We start from the raw sequence: 25,308 nt of genomic DNA on the forward strand, positions 1-25,308 counted from the left end.
GAGTCGGGTCGCAGGGGCAGCACCTCAAGCAAAGCCGCCCAGACCTCCCGATCCACACACACCTCCCCCAGCTCCAAAGTTAAAATTTGGGTGACTGCATGAAAAGTGGATGTGTGTTTAAAGCCGTGGAAGAAATAACTCCAGTGAAACCGCTAAAAGCAGAGCACCAACACAGAAGAAGAATGCGCAAAAGACCGATTTTGAAGACATAACACAAAGTTAAAAGTTGTATCACGGTGACGTGTGAGCTGCAGAAGAAATAAAGAAATATATCCAGTAGTGTTCAGAATAATAGTAGTGCTATGTGACTAAAAAGATTAATCCAGGTTTTGAGTATATTTCTTATAGTTACATGGGAAACAAGGTACCAGTAGATTCAGTAGATTCTCACAAATCCAACAAGACCAAGCATTCATGATATGCACACTCTTAAGGCTATGAAATTGGGCTACTAGTAAAAAAAAAGTAGAAAAGTGGTGTTCACAATAATAGTAGCATCTGCTGTTGAACCTACAAATACAAAACTATTAGGTTCAAACTGCTTTTTATCAATCCTGTGAATCACTAAACTAGTATTTAGTTGTATAACCACAGTTTTTCATGATTTCTTCACATCTGCAAGGCATTAATTTTGTTGGTTTGAAACTAAGATTTTGTGCTTGGGGTCATTGTCTTGTTGAAACACCCATTTCAAGGGCATGTCCTCTCCTGCATAAGGCAACATGACCTCTTCAAGTATTTTGACATATCCAAACTGATCCATGATACCTGGTATGCGATATATAGGCCCAACACCATAGTAGGAGAAACATGCCCATATCATGATGCTTGCACCACCATGCATCACTGTCTTCACTGTGAACTGTGGCTTGAATTCAGAGTTTGGGGGTCGTCTCACAAACTGTCTGCGGCCCTTGGACCCAAGAAGAACAATTTTACTCTCATCAGTCCACAAAATATTCCTCCATTTCTCTTTAGGCCAGTTGATGTGTTCTTTGGCAAATTGTAACCTCTTCTGCACGTCTTTCATTTAACAGAGGGACTTTGCAGGGGATTCTTGCAAATAAATTAGCTTCACACAGGCGTCTTCTGTCACAGCACTTACAGGTAACTCCAGACTGTCTTTGATCATCCTGGAGCTGATCAATGGGTGAGCCTTTGCCATTCTGGTTATTCTTCTATTCATTTTGATGGTTGTTTTCCGTTTTCTTCCACACATCTCTGTTTTTTTGTCCATTTTAAAGCATTGGAGATCACTGTAGATGAACAGCCTATAATTTTTTGCACCTGCATATAAGTTTTCCCCTCTCCAATAAACTTTTTAATCAAACTACGCTGTTCTTCTGAACAATGTCTTGAACGTCCCATTTTCCTCAGGTTTTCAAAGAGAAAAGCATGTTCAACAGGTGCTGGCTTCATACTTAAATAGGGGACACCTGATTAACACCTGTTTGTTCCACAAAACTGATGAACTCACTGACTGAATGCCACACTACTATTATTGTAAACACCCCCTTTTCTACTTTTACTTTTATTTTACTAATAGCCCAATTTCATAGCCTTAAGAGTGTGCATATCATGAATGCTTGGTCTTCTTGGATTTGTGAAAATCTACTGAATCTACTGGTACCTTGTTTCCCATGTAACAATTAAGAAATATACTCAAAACCTGGATTAATCTTTTTAGTCACATAGCACTACTATTATTCTGAACACTACTGTATATTTGATTCTAATAACAATTTGCACATCATCCTATTTTTTGATAATTTATTTTTATTATTTTAGATTTTCTATCATTTTATTTTCTCGATGTGCAGAAATCAGAACACAGCCCCCAACTTCATTTCAATGCATGTTTTACTTTGTATCTCTGTGCATGTGATAAATAAAATCCTTGTTCCTTGATGTCCGTATAACTTCAGGCAGCCAAACTCTGCATGATAATGCTGAAACTGTTTCTGGGCAAGGTGTTAAAATTGGACACCGTGTTGTGTGCTTTCATGACCACTGGGCAGCTCTGAGCCCAGCAGCAGAGTATCGCCTCCTGGGACATCCTGGAACACCAGCATACAGCTTGTGAAGGCCAAATGCATCTCCAGGCTGGGAATTTTTCTTGCTATCTCAGACTCATTTTTTTTCTTTGTGCAGCGTTAAAACTGGTCAAAGTGTTACACTGTGTCTCTGAGGGAACCAAAGACTGCGAGCCCATGCTCCTCTGCTTGCCTCAATTCAGGTCGAAGATGTGTTGTCTGAGCTGTTTCACACACAAATAAAGCCACAATGCTTCACATGTGCACTCTCTGGCTAACACTCCACAAAGTACAAAGTTATCAGCGGTCAACTTGATCCTCATGGAAATCCCTAATGAGAACAAGTGATCGTACTACGGTGCAGCAAGAAAGTATTCACAGCGCTTCACTTTTTCCACATTTTGTTATGTTACAGCATCCAAAATGGATGAAATTAATTTTTTCCCCTCAAAATTCTACTCAGAACACCCCAAAATGTGGCAAGCAATAATCAACTATAACAAGACCTAAACTATAACCAAAACTAAATCAAGGAACAAATCAAAAAAACTCACATGGAACTTGGAAATAAATAAAGTACGAATAAAGTGCAAACCGGGGAAATAAAACATGATAAACCAATGAGGAAGACAAAGATAACAAAGAGAGAGACACAAATAGAGGAGACAAAATACAGGCAGAGGACTGATCACACGAAGCTGAGTAGGGGGGCAAAGCTCTCAATTTACCGATCGATCTACATTCCGACCCTCACCTATGATCATGAGATTTGGCTCATGACCGAAAGAACGAGATTGTGTACAATCGAGTACAAGCGGTTGAGTTGAGTTTGCTCTGCAGGGTGGCTGGGCGCTCCGTTAGCGATAGGGTGAGGAGCTCAGTCACTCGGGAGGAGCTCGGAGTCGAGCCGCTGCTCCTCCACGTTGAAAGGAGCCAGCTGAGGTGGCTCCGGCATCTTTCTGGATGCCCCCTGGACACCCCGGTGGAGAGGTGTTCCGGGCACGTCCCATTGGGAGGAGGCCCCGGGAAAGACACAGGACACACTGGAGGGACTACATCTCTCAGCTGGCTTGGGAATGCCTTGGGGTTCCCCCGGAAGAGCTGGGGGAGGTGTGTGTGGATCAGGAGGTCTGGACAGCTTTGCTTGAGCTGCTGCCCCCGCGACCCGACTCCGGATAAAGCGGAAGAAAATGGATGGATGGATGGATGGATGGACGGACATTGACCCTCACCCTTGATATTGGGTTGTTATTCAGGGTGTTAATCCAGTTTCTAAATGTCAAATTGAATCTCTTTCATTCCATAGTATAGTTCAGATATGACCTCTCCAGAGGTGTCCAATCGGATTCAGGTCTGGGCTCTGGCTGGGTCACTCAAGGACATTCAGATTTGTCCTGAAGCCACTCCTTTGATATCTTGGCTGTGTGGTTAGGATCATTGTCCTGCTGAAAGATGAACCATAGCTTGAGGTCAAGAGCACTCTGGAGCAGGTTTTCATACAGGATGTTGCTGTACATTGCTGCATTCATCTTAACCTGAATCCTGACTAGTCTCCTAGTTACTGCCACTGAAAGTCCTCACAGCATGATGCTGCCACCACCATGCTTCATTGTAGGGATGGTGCCTGGTTTCCTCTAAACATAATGACTGGCATTTATGCCAAAGAGTTCAATCTTCGTCTCAGAGAATTTTGTTTCTCGTGGTCTGAGAGCCCTTCAGGTGCCTTTTGGTAAACTCCAGGTGGGCTTCCTTATGCCTTTTACTAAAGAGTGGCTTCCGTCTGGCCACTCTACCATACAGGCCTGATTAGTAGATTGCTGCAGAGATAGTTGTCCTTATGAAAAGTTCTCTTCTCTCCACAGAGGAATGCTGGAGCTCTGACGGAGTGACCACTGGGTTCTTGGTCACCTCTCTGACTAAGACCCTTCGCCCCTGATCACTCAGTTTAAATGTGCGGCCAGCTCTAGGAAAAGTCCTGGAGGATCCGAACTTCTTCCATTTACAGATGATAGCAGTCACTGTGCTTACTGGGACCTTCAAAGCAGCAGAAATGTTTCTGTACCCTTCCCAAGCTTTGTGCCTCAAAACAATCCTGTCTTGGAGGTCTACAGACAATTCCTTTGACTTGCTTTGTTTGTGTTCTGACATGCACTGTCAACTTATATGTTACCAGATGTGTGGCTTTCCAACTCATGTCCAATCAACTGAATTTATCCCAGGTGGACTCCAATTAAGCTGTAGAAACATCTGAAGGATGATCAGTGGAAATATGATCCACCTGAGCTCAATTTTGAGCTTCATGGCAAAGGCTATGAGTATTTATGTACTAGGGATGTCAACTGTACAACAGCTCACGATTCAATTCGATTCCGATTCTTGGGGTGACAATTCGATTCAGAATCGATTTTCGATTCAAAGAGCTCTGAGAAATAGTTATATTACTTAAAAATGTTTATGTTTAAGATTGATGATTGATTCTGATGACTGATTCTAGATGTAAATTTACTTATCTGCTTTGCTCGTTCGGAGTTGGTTGGTAGTTTAGCGAAGCGCTGGTCAGTAGTCGGCAGAGACTGCTGCTCCCCTCTTTTAGCTCTGGGTGATAGCGTTGCATGTGGGCTTGCGGATTTGAAGTGTTTCCAAAGTACTTGACTTTCATTTTGCAGATTCTGCACACTACATAAGTCATGTCAAGCTCCTTCTTACGCAGCAAATAATATAATCCAAAACACGCCCAAACATTTGCCTTCAGCAAAGACGGTGCTGGATGAATTAGCTCTTCGTCCGCCATGCTAAGCTACAGCCACTGAACTCTGCAGCGGGGATGCTGTAGTACGGAAGCCATTGCCTGACAAACAGTACACGCAGCGAGTAAGCAAGATTATGTTTAAAAAATGCTTTTCAAAAATCGATTCTTGGACATTCTGGATTGATTCAGAATCGTAATAAATAAGAATTGCGATTCGGACGTGAATCAATTTTTTCCGTACATTTTTTTATGTACATGTGATTTCTTAGGGTCTTTTTATTGATTTTGTCTGTTTTTTAGAAATTTGCAAAAATCTAAAAAAAAACAAAAAACTTTTTTCAAATTGTCATTATGGGGTATTGTGTGTCTGTAGAATTTTGAGGAAAAAATGAATTTCATCCATTTTGGAATAAGGCTGTAATATAACAAAATATAGAAAAGGTGAAGCGCTGTAAACACTTTCCAGTCTGCACTGTACTTTAAAGCAGATCCAGAAATAATGTGTGTGTGTCTGTGTGTGTGTGTCAGGAGGGGGATGGCATCACAACTGAGGATGTCAATCAGGCATTAGTGATGGATGATGGCATCATTTAACGATGCAAACCGACCACCAACACAATTCCCAAAAACTGTTGTAGTATTAGATTAATTACAATTTCTCTGTTGTAAAAAAAACAACAAAAAAAAACTGAGTGAACGCTAATCTATTTTAGATTTTGGGAAGTTTGGAATGTTTTGTTCAACAACCATTAGCAACTTATTAATTTATTTGTCAAAAATCTATCCATCTTGTACTTGTACATCATTATCAGCCTGGACAACAAAAATATGCCACCGCCAGCAAAGTGACTCAATCTCTGGGCAAACACATCTCATGTTCATTGTTGATGGAAAACTAGTGGGCTGTTCAGGCTTCTTTCATCATATAATCTCTGCGTAGCTGTGCTGATTGGTGTAAAGCAACAAGGAAAGTGTTTGACAGCAAATTTTAATCATTCTACGTTTTAATGGTTTTCTGACCTCAATCTTCCCTAATCATTTTGAAGCCTGGAAAAAGATTATCCGAGTGCGGATTATGTTTTTTTTGTTGTTTTTTGTTTTTTTTACACAACACATGGCATGATAGCAAAATAATCACAAACAAAACTGTACTTTTAAGCCAATATTGTTTTTTTTTTTGGTTGGTTGTTTATGTCTGTTTTTTTAGATTGGTGATGTGTACAAGAACATGCAGATTTATCTTCCACTGAATGTAGGAATCCACACTTGGATTTGTTTACCATCTTGTTTCTTTGTTTCCACCGGGAGAATTTTTTTTCCCAGGATTCCTGCGGCTGTATTTGAGGGGGGTTTAAGGGATGAAAAAGAGTGAAAGAAAAGCCCATTGGTCTCAGCACCACAGAAACAGCTTCCAGAGCCAAGCTGTCATCCCACTTGGATTAAGGACCCTTCACTGGTGGCTGCTGAGCTGCTAACACGGTGTCCTGCCCTTGGATGGGGTCTTCAGGGGGCTGAGGGTGTAGCAGAGGGTAAAGACATTAGAAGGTTTGGCCTAAATAAGACCTTGAGGTCACCGAGCCTCCTCAAGCATGGCAAAGCCACTTTGTGTTCCCATGTCAGCTTTATTCATGAGCTGACAGCTAAGTGTCCCTCTCTTTCCCATTGATTCAATCACTGTTGCATCATGTGCAACGGCATCCAAGAGAGCCTAAGCCTCTACTCATCTCAAAAGATCCCTACTTCTACAAGTTCATACAAAGATGATGTTTAACAACAGTGTGTTAAGAATGTGAAGGCTGCATGGTGGCATTAATAAAAACTGAATCAGAGATGCCGACATGTATTTGTTGAGCTATCAGACAACATGAGTGGGCAGCATCACTGTGCCAACAGAGACTGGCTGTTGCTTCTTAAGCTCCATGTACAATGATGATGAAGGCATGAGAACAGACTCAAGTGCACACTCTTCTTGAATTCACAGTAATTTTGGCTAGTGTATACCCTGCTGATGAAGCAACACCAACTCCTGTTTTCAGGATAGGAAAAAAACAGTGGTCTTTGTGTTGGACCACGAACTAACTCTCCAACATCTGCTGCCCATCCAAAGTTGGCCAGAGCGTCAACAAGCCCGAGGCTGTCAGTCGCAGAGACAGCCACTCCAAACCTCTTCAGCAGGAACTGTGTGTTCAAATACAGGCTTCAGCGCCGACTTTCTACTTCTGATCATCTTAGCCCTGCAGACACAAGAACAATCGGCCCGCCAGCATGGACAGAGAAAACAGACCCCCTTTGTTCCCCTTATGCCTTCTCAGCACCGTCGGAGGTGCCGTGGTCTCCCCTTCCTCCTTCAAGCTAGACCCAGAGATTCAGAACACTCCCACTTTTACTTTCTCTCCCCCTGCTTTTCTTCGTGTGGGTGGCAGCACAACATCCAATGAGAATGAAGAATAATCTACCCCATAAATTTCATGTCAGATTTACATTAACATGCAAATATGAAGTTTAAAAGTGAGATAAAGTGATATTTGATACAAGTTAACCTGTCAAGCACTCAACGGAGTGACAGAGCATAAAACCAGCAACATTCCATTACATTAATCTTACCTCCGTCTTCAAAGAGGGTCTCTCTCTCTGTGACTGTTGGTCACTGGCAGTTGCTTTGAACAGAAAAAAAGCATCTCTAATGCTTTGTTCTCGCCAAGGGGTGCAATAATGCGACACGGGTAATAACAGAGTTCCCTAGGCAACCTTGAGTGATTGGGCTTGATTACTGTCATGATATAAATCTCTGGTGTAATAATTTGATCATAGTGGGCTGTTCAGAGGATCCACACTGACCACTACCTACCCACCATCTGTCCACGCTATTTCCTGCCGAGAAAACGCTGCAGAATCGAAACAGCCCAGCCCATGTCGTTGGGAGAGAAAAAAGCAACCAGCTATAACAGCACAGCTATAGCTGTAACTCTTCTTCATCCCTCAGGCATCCTGTTTGATTTATTCTATGTCAAATACTAAATCACCATAGTGTTTTTGTAGACATGTGTCACCGTGCACTCAATAAAATACAAATCTGGGTTGTAAACATCAACAGTTGCAGCTGCGGAGGGGATTTGGAGGAATGTGTCAATCCTCATTAGAGCTCCTGCTTAACTGAGTGTGAAACTCTAATTGCAGCCACCAGCTTGCAGCCAATCAGGCTGCATTCACAGAAAAACGGCGTGAGGAAGAGAGGAAGTTATACATTCCACACATGCACATCTTTGTATGCGTGTCCTCATCTGTACTTAGATATATTAATTGAAAGTGCACATGATAGGGTAGCCATAAAACAGGGGACAATGTTCACCATTGTGCTCCTATAACTAGGTACTCATCAGTCCCAAAAGGAGAGGAACATGCTTGTGACAAGGAGACAACATCAGTGATGCCTGACTTCTGTGTGTGACTGGCCCAATGGGAGGAATCACCCAGTTTGCAGTGACACTAATGGATAGGAAGGAGCCCACGACCGTCCCCAAAGATGTGGCCTCATCACAGCTAAGCAGCCCAGCGTCTCTTTTCACAATCACTGCTGCATCACTCCCACTTAAAGAACATATTTCACACTCATTCACTCGGTTAACCAGACTGACACATTACTATCTTTGCCTGTACTGTTCTGCAAAAAGGAGAAATTACTGCAGCAACTGTAAGGAGTAAATAATCATCAGATATTTTGGTGTTTGATTAGTCACTGTAGCAATGGATTCCAGTTTTCCAACCATGGGGATCTAGTGTATTTTTTTTACATCAGTGTAAATAATACTAGGGCTGCACATAAAGATCTTTTATCAATAAATTTTTGACTAATCAATTAATCTGTCAATTATTTTCCTCTGAATTATTTTTATTATGAATATACCAACTAATTTACCCAAATTAAGTTGCAAATTAAGTTTTAAAAACCGTACCGCTTTTCCTAACCCTAACCCAAAACTCCCCGAACGCCCCCCCCCCCAACACATCACCCCGCATTTCCTGTTACCATTGTCACAAAATGAATTTGCACATGCGCATGTGCACTTAGAATCAACCTGAGCGGTAGGGAAAAAAAATACAGGGAATGAATTGTACACCACACTGGTTCAAACCCCACAAACTACAGTATTTCTCCAAGTAATGTGGAGTTGCATTAGGAAGGGCATCCAGTGGAAAACTTGTGCCAAATCAACATGCAGATCCACCTTGGATCTACTGTGGCGACCCAAAGTGAAAACAAGGGAGCAGCCAAAGGGACTTACTTTTTGTATGTTTCACATAAATATGTACAGTGCATGCAGAAAGTATTCACAGTGCTGCACTTTTCCCACATTTTTTAATGTCACAGCCTTATTCCTAAATGGATTATTTTTTCCCTCTTGTTACTTGTTATTACTTGTTATTAACTTGTTATTAATCCCCAAAAGTAAATCTAGGAAGCCTTAACTGTCTTTTACAGTCTGATATAAAGTCTCTCCATAATAAAGCTAAAGCAAACTCATGTTTCATCATTTATACAATCACTTTCAAATTTCTTCTCATTTTTTTCTGTGCTGTATGTTTTTCACAGCGTGTGCTTCAGACCACCTCTGGAGAGAAACAGACAGAGCTAAACTCATATGCATGCACCAGGGGGAGACAACTTCAAAATCTGCATGCCTTGCAAAGGCACTGGAGGTGGCTGGGGAGGGGAGCACTTTTTCTCCACAGTACTGAAAGCAGTACCAAACATCAGCACTAATCGACACTCTGGCCTTTAATAACATATAGTCTGCATTAAAAGGAATACATCATGAGCTTGGCTGAATACTGGCACCTGCTGGACAGTTCAGGAATGTGCATGTGAAACAAATTACGAATTTCATATTTAAAAGCTACAGAGAAGACACAGCCTGTACATGCATTAGTATGTCCATGGCTTGGTTATAACACTGAACAAATAAAATAAGGATTTTTCATTTATTTTGTATATTTTTCCTTTCTAAATTTTAAACTTCATACCATTCTGTTTTCCTTACAATGTATTGTTTTGTTTCTTGTGTTGATGAATGGAAAGGAACCCACAAAATAAAAATATCATTGTGTACTTACGCACGAGTGATGTTATTAAAAAAAAACATTAAAAAAATCTTGACATTCTTTTCAGTTTCAAATGATTTACTCTGAGAAATGATGTCATCACCACTGGCATAATCACAGACAGACTGTTGTTGTGCTGGCCTTTGGCTGGGGGAGTTCACCATGTCACAGACAGCTGCTTACAGAAGGAGCGTTGGTCACTTGTTGCAGAATAGTCTGCGTGTCTGAGCAGCCCACAGAGTGAAATAAGTGGCATTTTCCCTTCAACACCCAAGCTTTTCCCATAGCCCCCAGAGCCACTGGTTTTAGGTCAGCAGTGTGACTGACTGCTGCTCTCACAATAACTCCAGCCAACGTGTGTCACAGCAATCCCTTAGTTATGCAAATCTCCCCGCCTAGCGGCGTTTTCACTGAGGGTGAAAGTAAAGATGGCAGCACGATGTAGGTCACTATCTTGTCCTTATTCTCCTCATTGATAAGGATGACATATCCTGTGATCAGAGCTTCGGGAACAACACAGGAGTTAATGGCCACTCCTGTGGTCCAAGGAACATCCTGATCCACTGCAGTCCAAAACAAAGAACACCAAAGGGCTCATAAACAGAGCCCAAGTAATACGCACTGTGCTGACTGTTTCCAAATTCATGCAACGTTAGTACAGTGCAGAACAGGGGGATACTGTTGTCTTCTCCAGCAGATTAACACCAGACTGTGTGGAGAGAATAAACAGCAGAAAGTGTGTCACCTCGTTCAGAGAGCACTGTGAACACAGCTTCAGACAATGAAGCAGCTCGCGTCAACAGGGCTGTATTAATTTGGCTATCTGAGCCAGCAGCCACAGTGCACAGCCGAGCCCCACGTTGGGTTTGGGTGTGTGGGCGAGGAAGAGTGTCTGGTGTAAAGGTGGGGACAACGGGATGAGGGAGTGGTGTCTTTGGGTAACGATGAATGACCATTGATTGAACTTCTGACCAATAATGGAGTCGGGAAGATGAGTAAAAATGGGAAAGATTTGGTGAAAATGTACTTTCAAGAAAAAGTAAAGTAAGTGTATTGGGCTCTTGAAACAAATACGAGAGTCATTCAGTAAATCTCAGGAGGCTGTTATACAAACAGGTCAGTCTGAACAAAGCGGAATTATAAAAACACAATGCAGGGTTGCTGCTGATTCTAATTTTAATTCCACGTTCAATTATGCAAGCACCAATGTGTTCTACTGTACTGTATATTCATACTGCATTTTGAAGCCAGTCTGTTCAGTGTATGTTTGATCAAGTCAGATTTCAGAAGCTAAGCACAGTCGGGCCTTGGATGGAAGACCAGGGACTGTGTGTGTGTGTTTCTCCAGGTAAAACTGGACTTCTGTCAGGAAGAGCATCTGGTGTAAAACTTGTGCCAACTCCCAATGCAGTTCTGTGCTGGATCCACCGTGGCAACCCTGACCAAAAACAGAAGACAAACAAAACCGTTACTACTGCTTTTTGAAGACGGGACCCACTGAACATTAAAGTGTTGGGCACTGTTCAGATAATCCAACAACAGATAATTATCGATGTTTTTGTTCACGGATTAGCTTTTCAGATAAGTTTTAAAACCATCATTGGACCACTTATCATCCAATAAATTTAGTTCTGATAACTTTTTTTTTGCTGGTAAGGTGTTTGGGGCTTTATTTTTTTATTCATTCATTTTTCGTGCGTTCTTATGGCTTCGTGATCCTTGAACTTACCCAGCAGCGAAAAGTGAAAGTGAAACTGGTTTATCAGAAGCCGACAGTGTAATCTGATGTGGCCGCGTCCGAATCAATACTAAAAGTTATTGGTTATCTGTAATAAATATTAATTTTTTTAGCAGTTTATCGGTTTAGCGTCATAAAAGATAACTTTTCAGTTATTGGATTAATGATTATCGAAGCTAAGTGTTTGGTTAGCTGTGCCCACCACTGACACTAAATGGCGGTATTTAAAAATTGTTTTGTGAAGCAATTATTTAATTTATTGCACAGATGTCCAGATCAACTTTTATACCCTGATCCGAGTCATTTAATATTTAACATCGGCTGACACAGTCCTGATCTGATACTTGTATTTTCCTCAGTAATACACTTGTACAGTGAATACCACAAGAACATTAAAGTCAATCCATTGTATGTCCTTGACAAGTGAACAGCTCTGCAATACATAAAGGAAAAGAACAACATGCAATCCAAGCTGCTCCTTAATATTTTATTTACAAAAAAACAAATGGAACTTTTTTGATATGAATAGAATTGGGTGAGGTCAATAATCACAATGTCTATACTGAAGCTTAGTGATGGACAATAAAACTGGGTGAAGGGTCATGGACATGGACCATAATGGAAATAGGTTTTGTACTTTTTGTGTCATACTTACAATGTTCCGTGGATGAATGTGAATTGTGTGCTTTACATTCTGTGAGCATGTTGAATTTGCTAAATAAATCAGGTCAAATTAAAATCAAGACATCTGGTCAGTGTATTTGGCACCCAGGAGGCATCCTTACCAGCCAACATTCTCAGAAAATATTGTGCCCGCAATACAGTTCTTTCGATCATGATCTGCCCCTCATGACCAGCGGTGAGAGTACGGGCCAGTTGTCGGGCAGGAATCCCATCAGGGACTCCAAGAAGGCCTAACACTCCAAACTCCTGTTCGGTGCATAAGCACAAACAACAATAAGAGCTCCCCCTTGTCCCTCCTGCAACCCAAAGGCACAGGGAGGCAGCCCTCTCGTCTACCGGGGTAAACTGCAATGCAGCGGTGCTCAGCCAGGGATTCATGAGTGTCCCCACACCCGCCAGGCACTTCACACCCTGGGCAACTCCAGAGAAGGATAAGGTTCAACATCTATCAAGGAGAATGATTCCGGAGCCGAGACTGTGCATGGAGGAGAGGCCCACCAGATGTAATTTAAAGTTTCTAATTCACACCTAACCTGTATGTCTGAGGAAGTGGGAGGAAGCCAGAGCACCCAGAGAAAACCCACACGAACAGAAGGAGAACATGCAAACTCCACAAGGACCAGGTGGGAAACAATCCCAAGAGAGGCAACAGTGCTAACCACTAATCCACCGTGCCGGCAAATCACAGACATAAAAACAAGATTTTTTTTTAAAACCATTTCAGCAAATGAAAAAGCAACTGACACATTTCTGCTGTTGGGCTCCTGTCTGCACTGTGCTTTTACAGAGAGCTCCTCAACCAAACAGAGCTCTGTGATCTGGATAATACCAAAGATCATATTCTTAAGTTTAAATATTATAAAACAGTTGATAGGAGGGGCATCTGATGGTTATATAAACTACAAGAGAGCTAAATAACAAAAATAAAATAAAAAATGTGCGTACCACGTGCACACAGACACAAATAAAAAGCTCAAATTAAATGTGCACTTAAAAAATTATGTCTTATCTTCTGTGACTGTATTTTGGTGACAGAAGATAAGAAGAACAAGAAGATGACTGCGACATAAAACAGCTGAAACTAAGCCAACCACAGACAGCCGCGCCTGCTGTCTGACACGTCACCTGCGGGGGGTGGGGAGGGGGCAGGTGATCGAGCCAGCCTTGACATAGAAACACAGACTCAACATCATTCTACATGTATGCACTCTGTCTGAAACTCCTTAAAGCTAATATTCTCTGCGAACAAAACAGATTACCTGATAGCAGGAACAATAGAATTAATGTGTGTGTGTGTGTGTGGCATCACAATGGTGGCTCTATACTGTGATGCCTGTCAGCCAATAACGATGGATGATGGCATCCAACTGCCCAACCCTAATAGCTCTTATCAGTTACACTTATTGCAGCATTGTTAAAGTATTTACACAAAAGAAAGGGGGATGAATTAGTTTTATTCTTTACTTCTGACCACAAGGTGTAAACCCACAGTGTGTATGACTTAGATGTATTTGCCAAAAAAGAATGGAGCATTTATAACGATCTGTCAACCTGCAACAAAGAATCCCTGTGTTTTCACAAGTGTAGACTGACCCCTTCATATCTACATGGGAGTGGGCCCCCTCATGGAGGTCACCATAGTAGCCAAAAAGGACAGGTACTCCTTCTTTCACTTTTTACAACTGAAGAAAATAAAGTTTTTGCTCCTCGATACGCTGCCTACTGCTTGGCTAAAGGCCCGGTGATGCGTAGCATGACTTGATTCACGCACTAGCACAAGCTGTGTCGTGCTGGACAGTAAACTTGTCTTTAACAGGTGCAGACAGGACACGAGAGGGGTGCTGGCGACTTCTGAAATGTTCAAAAAAATCCTTCACGCATAACTGTCGTGCTACATGGTGCGATCTAATTGCCAACATGATGTGCAGCTCATCAAGTGGAGTAAAGAAGAAGTGAACAGAGCGAGTGGTGACGTCAGCGGATCGCATCAGAGCGCAGCTCGTCTGAAGGATTATAACAAGTTGTTAAATCTGTTATAAACATACTTTAACAGCTGCACACAAGAAGAAAACACACAACTCTTTTACCAAGCCATGACAATGTAAACATGACAAATAATTACCTTTTTAGACGGCTACAAATGCTTTCTGCAGCCTTTTAAGGTGCGTTTACACATAAGCAAGACGCGTTACGAATGTCATTTTTCTGTCGTTCGTGACACATTCCTGACATTCTTAATGTGACTTAACGCATCTGAATAGCTTTCTTAATAGTGCGTGTTGGTGCACTATTCGTGGACCAACACGTGGAGCATGTTTTTGCCTGTCAAAAAATCTTCCACGAATGTCACACACCACCCTCATTTCGTCTCACATCGTGGAGGTCGCAACTGAGCGTATTGATCCGTCTTGATGAGTATTGATCCTTAACAGAACGTGACAACGTTCGTAGTGGTTCCTGTGATGGTTCTTGGAGCCCAAACTGTCACGCGTTATTACGAAGTGACACGGAAACTGTCAAGTTTTGACACGACTTGTAACGCAGCGTCACATTTCACTGCGCGCCACGATGAATCAGTTTTCTGTCACGTGCGCACAATTAAACTCGGCTCCAAATGTCGGTCCACAGTTCCTGCTGAAGCTCCTCAGGACGCTCCTGCAGGTGTTCCACTTGCTGTTGTAACCGATGAGAGGGAGAACGAGTCTGAGCAACCAGAGGAGTGAGAGGAGACTCAGGTGCTGCCCGACATCTCTGCACCTCCTCCAGTCCAACGGAGGAAGAAGCGCGCGCACAATTAAACCCTGCTGCACAACATTCAGTTTGATTGCTGACACCAAGTCGGCTAAAAGTCAAATTTCAGTGCTCTTCAGCGCGCTCCTGCAGGTGTTCCACTGCTGCATGTGCCTGATGTTTGGGAAAATGCGCCAGACGAGAGCCGCATGAAGCCACACATCTGGCGCTGTCCTCCTCCTCCTCTCTGCGCCACTCCATGGCACAGAGCCCAACTACGCATGCAGTCACAAAGTTCTTCTGAAAAACTGGAGCAATCTGAATTCGGTTGGATGAATATGGGTGTGTGTGTGTGTGGAGACAATTCACCTCATTCACAACGTGACAGAACTTAACAATGTGCTATTACGCACAATAGTGCGTAACAATGCAGAACACTATTCTTGACCGTGCGTAATGGTTCCTGATAATTTTCCGGCAACATGTGCCATTAATCTTAACGTGTGGTAACAGGTTGCAGCAGTTCCTGAGGACACCTGACGCCTCTGCCCCGAATAATCACATTCGTGATCAGAGGCCAAGAATGTGTACTTCGTGGCATTCGTGATTTGTCGTCATTATGTGTAAACGCAGCATTAGGCATGCGCGAACAGCTGCAGCTGAAGGCTCCTCTGTGATTCAGGAAGCGATTAGAGCCACTTTCAGGGCCCAATTTGCAGAAAAAACGATTAACCTGCAACAAAATAATTTTTTTTGTATACACAGCTCAGAGCACATGGCAGGTGGAAGAACAAAGAACAGCGTCCAGCTGGGATCACAGCGGGTGGGATCATCATGACGACGTGCGTGCTAGTGCGTGAATAAAGTCATGCTACATGTCACCGCGCCTTAAGAAGTTGGTAAACCCTCTGTTTTGGAAAATGAAGGATCATATATTTTGCTCATCAAGAGAACGCAAGGGAACATGAAACCCCGTTGACAAAGAAGCAAAAATATGACGGGAAACAAAATCATAACAGATGGTGACACAATGCAGTCTGCAAACTCACCAATAGATGACACTAAATCCTACAACGGCATCTTTAAATGTGTGTTAAGAGGGCTCCTGTGCAGTTAGTGGCAGTAACCCACCAGCAGTTTACCAACTGCCAATGATCTCTATGTAATAATAACAACAACAAGGAAGCAGGAGCAAAACATACTTAGTAAATAAACCAAAATCTACATGAAAACCAGAAGGAGTGAGGATGCATCTTTCAAAAATAGACTTTAAGCATATCTTAAGCAAAGCAGAGTGTGGATATGTTTTTAAACGCTCCTGAATCACACAGTGATGCTGCTTGTGAGCCAGCAAGCACCGCACAGAATAACGGACATCAGCTTTGTTGATACACCACTTATGAAAAGGTCCACAGACCAATCAGGGTGAGAGTGGTGTCAAATAAAGCCGATAAATATCAGTGCCTTGATCAGACCAATACTGATCTCTGAGATCGGGATCAGGGCATCCCTAATTTACTCTTGTGATTCTATTCCCGAAGTAATTCCAACACATTTATACATGTCAGTATGGATGGAATGTCTGTTCATGACAAGGATTTCTCTCCCTTTCCAAAGCTTACAGATGTAGAACTAAAGTCAGACCGATTACAAAAAAAAAAAATCATTCTTTCAAAATGTTTTGCAAGCTATTCTTTTTGACAACTGTAAAAGAGCACTTGAAGACAAATAGCCTATACACGTGTATGTACAGGCAGAGGAAGGGTCATGGGGTCAAACACAACAAAATAAAATATAATATAATAAATTAAAATATATATTTGACATATAATTACAGCAAACTCCGGTTTCAAATAACAAAAGTCTGAAGTATAAACATGAGATGAAACTGAAATCAGAAACACACACACACACACACACACACAGTGTACTGGGAATCCCATCATCATCTAAGCACATGAAGAGTTTGGATGGCAAACAACACACGATATAAAAACGGGCCGTGTGTGTGTGTGTGTGTGTGTGTGTGTGTGTGTGTGTGTGCGCTAATCAGCGGCGCCTTTGAAGTGTGTTTTTAAAAGTGGCTTGTATATTTTTAGAACCCCTCCAGGTTTTTGGGCGCATGATGAAACGCTGTAGATGGTCCAGTAAATTCTCTCGTGTGACTGTGTCCGCACAAACTCCTGACACTGAGCCGTGGACTCCTCCACACGTGTTCATCGTTCACGCTGTCATTTCACTCACCTCGTGTCCTCCACAGGAGCTGCTCCGTATCTTCGCTCCGACAGTTATCTCCTCCTTCCTTCTGTGTTTGTTAACGCGGAATACCGCACAGCGCCGAGCCTCCTGCACTTGTCTTGCTCCTCCCCCTCCTCTCTCCTTCTCGGTCATCAACACTACACCGACATCGCGCGCGAGGGCGCGCGCCAGCAGTCCGGGGCGGGCGCGCACTGCAGCGCCTCTACTGTCGATAGGATGGAGGGGAATATATATATATATATATATATATATATATATATATATATATATATATATATATATATATATATATATATATTATTTTTTTTTTTTAAAGAAATCCATTTTAAAAACTAAATCTAAATCTAAAGGGTGGGTACAGTGCATCTGGAAAGTATTCACAGCAGTTAACTTTTTCCACATTTTGTTATGTTACAGCCTTATTCCAAAATGGATGAAATTATTTTTTCCCCTTAAAATTCTACACACAGCACCTCATAATGCCAACGTGATAAAAAGGTTTTTTTTGTTGTTGTTGTTTGTTTGTTTTTTGCAAATTTATTAAAATTGCGGTCATAAGGGCAATATTTTCATTTGCTGCCTGCTATAGCAACACACAAAACTGATTACTCCATCTGCAGCCACAGAAATAAACACCAAAGCATCTGATGGAGCCCAAATTGGGTTTGACAATAAGACAGGACTGAGATGGCATTTATTGGAATTTGCTTCAAATATGGGTCAGTGCAGTTATGATGCAAGATGACAGTGATTTTGCACATATGTATGAATGAGGAAAAAGTGGATTTCCACACAACCAGGAATCTGGTTGCAGTATTTTATGAACAAATAATGATGATTTAAAGTAGGTGACTTGGAGTCAAGGTCATATGCTGTAATCTCACAGCGCTGTGAGCATCGTGTCTCCGTCTTCCCTCATTATCAGCTTGAGGAACCCATGTCCCCCCCCACACACACACACACACACACACACACAAGGCACCTCCAGATATGTCTGCTTATATGTCTTGATTTTATGAAAATATTCCCTTAATTTCCTCCATGCATAATATATTAAACACTAATAGAGACCTTCATTTGTTCAAGCATAAAAAACAACAGAGACAAAACGCTACTTGTTAAAGGAAACATGTCAGTGTTCTGTGTTGATGTACAAAATACACAAGATGCTGCAGTTCTTCCTGCAGGGGGTCGTTGACGTGATTCTCACACATGCACACACACACACATGCACATACAATCAATGACTGTTGTGCAAAAGCAGCTGAGTTTTCTTGGCTGATTTTTGTTATATCGGAACAAAGTAACTAACAGATGCAGCAGCAGCAAGTCAACCGTGAAATGACCCGATCCTTCAGGGGCGATGATGAATCAACCGGATTCAACACAGACCACCAGGCGCATTATTTAAACACACAAGTGAAAGACAACGTCACAGCCTTGATATTTTCACACAGCTTTTTATGGTCAGTTTTGAACTGCCAATTGGCACAGCTGTCTTATTGGGCTTATAGAAAAGTTTATACTTAAAATTAGTTCCTTCTTTTGGAAAAGTTTGCAGTTGATTCTGTATTATCCAATAAATGTGTCAAATGTGTTCATCTGTTATTTCAATAACACATAACAACACATCTCAATAACATCATAGATTCTGACATAAAATTGTAAAATTACAGACATGCTCTCTTTACATGATGGTCAAGAAGTAAAACAATTAGACAAAATTTAAAAGCAACAAATGGATTATTAAAGTTGAAAGAATCTTAGTATTATGAATAGATTTCTACTAAGAGAGACTGATACCTGTAACTAAACAAAGAGGCTGCTCCTTCAGCCAAGCATGGTACCATTTTTTACTCAAATAAGTGTAGCCACAGTGTTAAACAAGAACTTTGAATTCTGCCTGTTTTTGTTAATCAAATCAGAGGAGTCGGCCTGTTTGGTAGACAACTGCGCATGCTTATAGGCCAGAACAGCATCATACAATACAAGATGTAAGATGTCTAGTTTTGAAGTACTCCATTTGTGCTCAAGACTTCTAGACTTGTGCTTGAGGCCATGTAGAAGATCACGGTGTTTGCATGTGCTCTTTTTTTGGTGGTGGTGGTGGTGGTGGGGGGTGTTTAATAGTTGGAGCAGTCGTGCCCAAAGGACTTGTGAGCACTGAGGTCAAGCTGTCCACAAGGCTATCTACTGAATGAACATGTCCAGAAAGTGATGCTAAGATATCGGACAATCTGGCTCCAAGTTCATGGCTTCTGACTTTATTTAACATGTACTTCCAATTTTCACAACCCATCCATGCCCATCCCATAATCTTTGGCACCCTGTAACATGGGGCTTGGGACTCCAGTTTGGGACTCAGAGCCACTTGCTCTGCAACCTTTCCTAAAATAATAATAATAAAAAAATTTATTTTGGCAAACAAAACAATTATCAAAGGAGAGCCGACCACTCAGTGGCTTGATTACAATGAATGGTTGAAAAAAGGTAAACTTTCCCTTTAATTGCTTATCTCACTGTCAACCTCGAAATGCAAAACTAATTAAGTGCTAATGAGTCGGGTGTGTGTGATGTTGCGGCAAATATCCCTGAGGATAAACATTTGTTTTGTAAAGACAGAACACGTGTGAAAATCATTTCCAGATATATCCTCAACACAGAGACATCCGTCTGCACACTCTGAGGCTGGACAAAGGTGCAAAAGAAATCAAATTACGGGTGATTACTGCCGGGGGAAGAGTTCATGAGTCACTTCTGTTTACATCAGGAGACGATGCATTTCCTCTCTCAAGGTTCAGTGTAATTGCATTATGACTTTTCAACAATATATTGAGTGGGAGCAACTTCAACAGGCTGCCGAACAGTGTTTGCACACAGAGGGTAAGAGGTTGACATAAATCCAAAAAACACAGCAGAGGGAAAAAATAAATCAATAAGAGCACAAACCTCTGTCAACACTAGTTTCCAATTCCACAAATATTTACCTTGGAAAAAATTTTCAAGGTAAAAGTCCTGTAAGAAGTGGATTTTCATAAGCAAAATATAATACAACCCCCAATTCCAATTAAGTTGGGACGTTGTGTAAAATGTAAATAAAAACAGAATACAATGATTTGCAAATCCTCTTCAACATATATTCAACTGAATACACCACAAAGACAAGATATTTAATGTTCAAACTAATAAACTTTATTGTTTTTGTGCAAATATGTGCTCATTTTGAAATGGATGCCTGCAACACTTTTCAAAAAAGCTGGGACAGTGGTATGTTTACCACTATGTTACATCATCTTTCCTTCTAACAACACTCAATTAGCGTTTGGGAACTGAGGACATTAATTGTTGAAGCTTTGTAGGTGGAATTCTTTCCCATTCTTGCTTGATGTACGACTTCAGTTGTTCAACAGTCCGGGGTCTCCGTTGTTGTATTTTACGCTTCATAATGCGTCACACATTTTCAATGGGCGACAGGTCTGCACTTCAGGCAGGCCAGTCTAGTACCCGCACTCTTTTACTATGAAGCCATGCTGTTGTAACACGTGCAGAATGTGGCTTGGCATTGTCTTGCTGAAGTAAGCAGGTACGTCCCTGAAAAATACGTTGCTTGAGTGGCAGCATGTGTTGCTCCAAAACCTGGATGTACCTTTAGCATTGATGGTGCCATCACAGATGTGTAAGTTGCCCATGCTGTGGGCAACTAACACACCCCCATACAATCACAGATGCTGGCTTTTGAACTTTGCATTGGTAACAATCTGGATGGTCTTTTTCCTCTTTTGTCCAGAGGAGACAACGTCCATGATTTCCAAAAACAATTTTTGAAATGTGGACTCATCAAACCACAGCACACTTTTCCACTTTGTGTCTGTCCATTTCAAATGAGCTTGGGCCCAGAGAAGGCGGCGGTGTTTCTGGACGTTGTTGATGTATGGCTTTTGCTTTGCATGGTAGAGTTTTAACTTGCACTTGCAACGAACTGTGTTAACTGACAATGCTTTTCTGGTGTTCCTGAGCCCATGTGGTAAGATCCTTTACACAATGATGTCAGTTTTTAATGCAGTGCCACCTGAGGGATCAAAGGTCACAGGCATTCAATGTTGGATTTCAGCCTTGCCGCTTATTTGTAGAAAGGTCTCCAGATTCTCTCAAACTTCTGATTATATTATGGACTGTAGATGATGGAATCCCTAAATTCCTTGCAATTGAACTTTGAGAAACATTGTTCTTAAACCTGTTGGACAATTTTTTTCATGCAGTTGTTCACAAAGTGGTGATCCTCGCCCCATCTTTGCTTGTGAACAGCTGAAACTTTTGAGGATGCTCCTCATGACACTCACCTGTTTCCAATTAGGTGTTCTTTGAGCATTCATCAACTTTCCCAGTCTTTTGTTGCCCCGTCCCAACTTTTTTGAAATATGTTGCAGGCATCCATTTCAAAATGAGCAAATATTTGCACAAAAACAACAAAGTCTATCAGTTTGAACATTAAATATCTTGTCTTTGCTGTCTATTCAATTGAATATAGGTTGAAGAGGATTTGCAAATCATTGTATTTTGTTTTTATTTCCATTGAACACAACATCCAAACTTCAATGGAATTGGGGTTGTACAAAATATACATCAAAAGGGCTTTTCAATGTTAAAATCAAATATCCGCTAAATCCGCAATACAGATCAGATGAGGACCAAACACCAGATGGGTTTTTCAATATTAAATTCAAATGTCTACAACATCCTAAATCTGAATAAGATCCAGATCAAGCTTTGTAAGATGACTGAGTACCAGTCTGCACCTCACTTTTAAATAGGAGAGTGATTGGGGCACGTTTGATTAAGATATAATGTAAAATATACATTAAATGGGGTTTTCAATGTTAAATTTAAATCGCCACAAAATCTGTAATCTGGATGAGGGGCCTCATGTACAAAGCTTGTGTATGCACAAAAATGTGGCGTACATCCGTCTCCACGCTAACATTCAGATGTATCAAAAATGAAATGACTGTGGAAATGTGCGGTGTGTCACGCAAAAATCCTGGTTGGAGTACACACGTTTCTACAGCTATTGTTCCACTGGCGACATGTAGAGGTGATGCTGGGACCCTGTTAATAGTGTGAAAACAAGAAGGTATCAGAGTGATGTGCACGTTAGTGACACAATGATGACCAATTAACACACCCACGTGTTGCAATTATATGGATGGATATAAATGCATGCGCAAACTGATGCATAAAATGGCACTAACAATGGCTGCATTGGCGTTTAGAGGACCCTGCAAATGGTGCAATCCGACGCGAGTATGTTCAGGGAACGCAAGGATTTACTGGCGTTGCATGCAGAACTACGGGCAGCCCAGAGTGCAATATGGTGAAGAGCCAGGGGTTGTTTGTGCCCACACAGGCGCTGATCACTCAAGGCAACATGGGCATTCCAGTGGGAGCTCACCGATCGGTCAGGAATATGCCTGTCAAAATTGAGCCAAGCCATGCCAGCAGTGTGGAATGCAATCATCTGAATGTCAGCCATCACATTAAAGCACAATTTGCAGTAAGAGCCGGTTTCCTTAATGTAATTGGAACGCTGACTGCACATATATTGCTATAAAGGTGCCATCACATGATAAATTTGTTTTTGTTAATAGGAAACATTTTACTTCCATCAATGTTCATATCATATGTGATGCACAAATGCATTTAAGTAACATCGTGGCTAGGTGGCCTGGTTCAACGCATGGCACTCATCCTGAGTAACAGCGTGGTTGGGGCAGCCCAGTCTCAGACTTTATTTTCACGCTCCCTTTGCAAAATGAGTGAGATTTCGGTGATGTGGTTTTCGATTTTACTATTTCAAACCCTAATCCCTTCTCCTAACCCAACCATAACGTAACTGTCTCCCTTCTCTGAACCCTAACCACACCACCCCCCGACTCCAAGGTGCACAATGAGTAAATATTTTATTTGGGTAATTGTTCTGAATGAAACCAGCATGGGCACATTTTTGTTTCTTGATGGTGAAAATAGAGCTTCTTAAGAAGCCCCCAACCATCTCCCTGTGTTCAGTGTTTGTCAATAAATGCACGCATATAGTTGTGAATGACACACTGTCAGCTACAGGGCATCATTCTCCTCATCTTCAGTGTGTGTGTGTGTGTGTGCGCGCTGCTTCCATCTCACATTTATTCCGGTTGACAGGGTACCAAATAACATATCCCTGCATATCTCCACTTCATTTGTAGTTCACACTCAGTAAAATTCCTTTTCTTACCATGATCATTCCGGACAGAGAGGAGAATCCTGAGGTCCCACGACCTATTTAAATACATTTACATATTTAAATAGGGGTGTGGACAGGACAGAGTATGGTACTTATGCATGTGTGCTCAAATCCATGTTCAGTGAGATGTACAAAAGGAACATGCTTGGATCCATGCATACGCACACTTTGATACATCTTAACAGCTTTGTGCTTATGCCAGTTTCTGGGTTTTGGCGTACGCCATGTTTCAGTAGGAAATCCACACACGTCTTTGTACATGAGGCCCCTGATCCGGATCAAACTTTGTCAGTTGATAAAGGATACCATCCTACATAACGCTCTCAGATATGAAAGAAATTCAGTCTTTTTTGACAGTTATAATTTTTGAAAATTCGTTTAGTATTAGAGGATAGGGATTTTTCCAATATTTTTCCTGACCTTTGACCTTGAAAAATGAATTAGTTCTTGCCTATCAGGATATGCATCTTCTATAAAAATTTCATAATGATATATGAAAAATTGTGGGGTCCAGACTGCTCACAAACAAACGGGTGAAAACACAACCTTCTCCCAACTTCATTGGTGGAGGTAATTAGAAAACAGTTCTGTTGCTTTGTCAATACAAATTAATATCAGCTGGTTCAGTCCCAACTCATGTCCTATAAAAAGGTGTCTCATTACCAAGGTAACGTCTCATGATGGGTAAAAGCAAAGAGACCACATTGCACCCATTTTGGCGTCTCTTCACTGGCTTCCTGTCTCTGTGAGATCAGATTTTAAGGTTCTGTTACTAACCTATAAAATTATTCACGGACTAGCACCTCCCTACTTAGCTGACCTAATTAAACCCTACGTACCAGCCCGGGCCTGCATTCTCAGGGTCCAGGACTACTTTGTGTCCCTAGGGTGAATAAGTCTGACGGCATTTGTTACAGAAGGATAGAAGACACTGTTGGGGACATAATCTGAAAGTGGAAAGAACATAATTTTACCATAAACCAGCCATGACCAGATGCTCCTCACAAGATTTCTGACAGAGGACTGAAAAGAACCATCAGAAGAGTTGTCCAAGAGTCGAGGAATACTTCAGAAAGGAATTAGAAGGTGCAACTGTTGAAAAGAAAACAATAAGTAATGCACTCTGCCCCCATGGTCTGTACGCACATTCACAACACAAGACTCCATTACTGATGAAAAAGCATGTTGAAATTCATTTAACGTTTGCTGTACAACATTTAGACAAGCCTGTGAAATACTGGGAGAATATAACCTGGTCAGATGAGACCAAAATTGAACACTTTGGATGCCATAATACACACCATGTTTGGAGGTCAAATGGCACTGCACATCACCCCAAAAACACCATACCAACAGTGAAGTTTACGGATGGGAACATCATGATGTGGGGCTGTTTTTAGCATTCAGCATTGGCAAACTACATATAACTGAAGGAAAGGTGAATGGAAGAATGTCAAGGCATTCTTGATAAAAATCTGCTGCCATCTACCAGGATGATAACATGAAAAGGTCGTAGACATTTCAGCAAGACAATTCCACACAACCAAGGAAACTATTAATTGATGTCAGAGAATGAAAATAAAGCTGCTATAGAATGGCCCAGCCAATCAGCTGACTTGAATCCAATAGAAAATCTATGAGAACCTAAGATCAGAGTTCACAGAAGAGGTCCACAGAACCTTCAAGATTTGAAGACAGTTTGTGTGGAAGAATGGGCCAAAATCACACCTGAACAATG

At 41.6% G+C, this 25,308-nt stretch overlaps 1 protein-coding gene across 20 annotated transcripts in view; it reads right to left on the minus strand.

Moving 5' to 3' along the window:
• The window catches only part of LOC117515523 (neuronal cell adhesion molecule-like), a 263,480-nt gene extending 246,183 nt beyond the window's left edge, over positions 1–17,297 (minus strand). For all 20 annotated transcript variants that reach the window (XM_034176111.1, XM_034176123.1, XM_034176112.1 and 17 more), the window contains exon 1: positions 17,279–17,297. The gene's annotated coding sequence lies outside the window, so the exon portion shown is untranslated. The remainder of the gene's footprint in view (positions 1–17,278) is intronic.
• Positions 17,298–25,308: the final 8,011 nt, after the last annotated feature.

Source organism: Thalassophryne amazonica, chromosome 8, assembly GCF_902500255.1.
Source record: "Thalassophryne amazonica chromosome 8, fThaAma1.1, whole genome shotgun sequence".
NCBI classification, from domain to species: Eukaryota; Metazoa; Chordata; class Actinopteri; order Batrachoidiformes; family Batrachoididae; genus Thalassophryne; species Thalassophryne amazonica.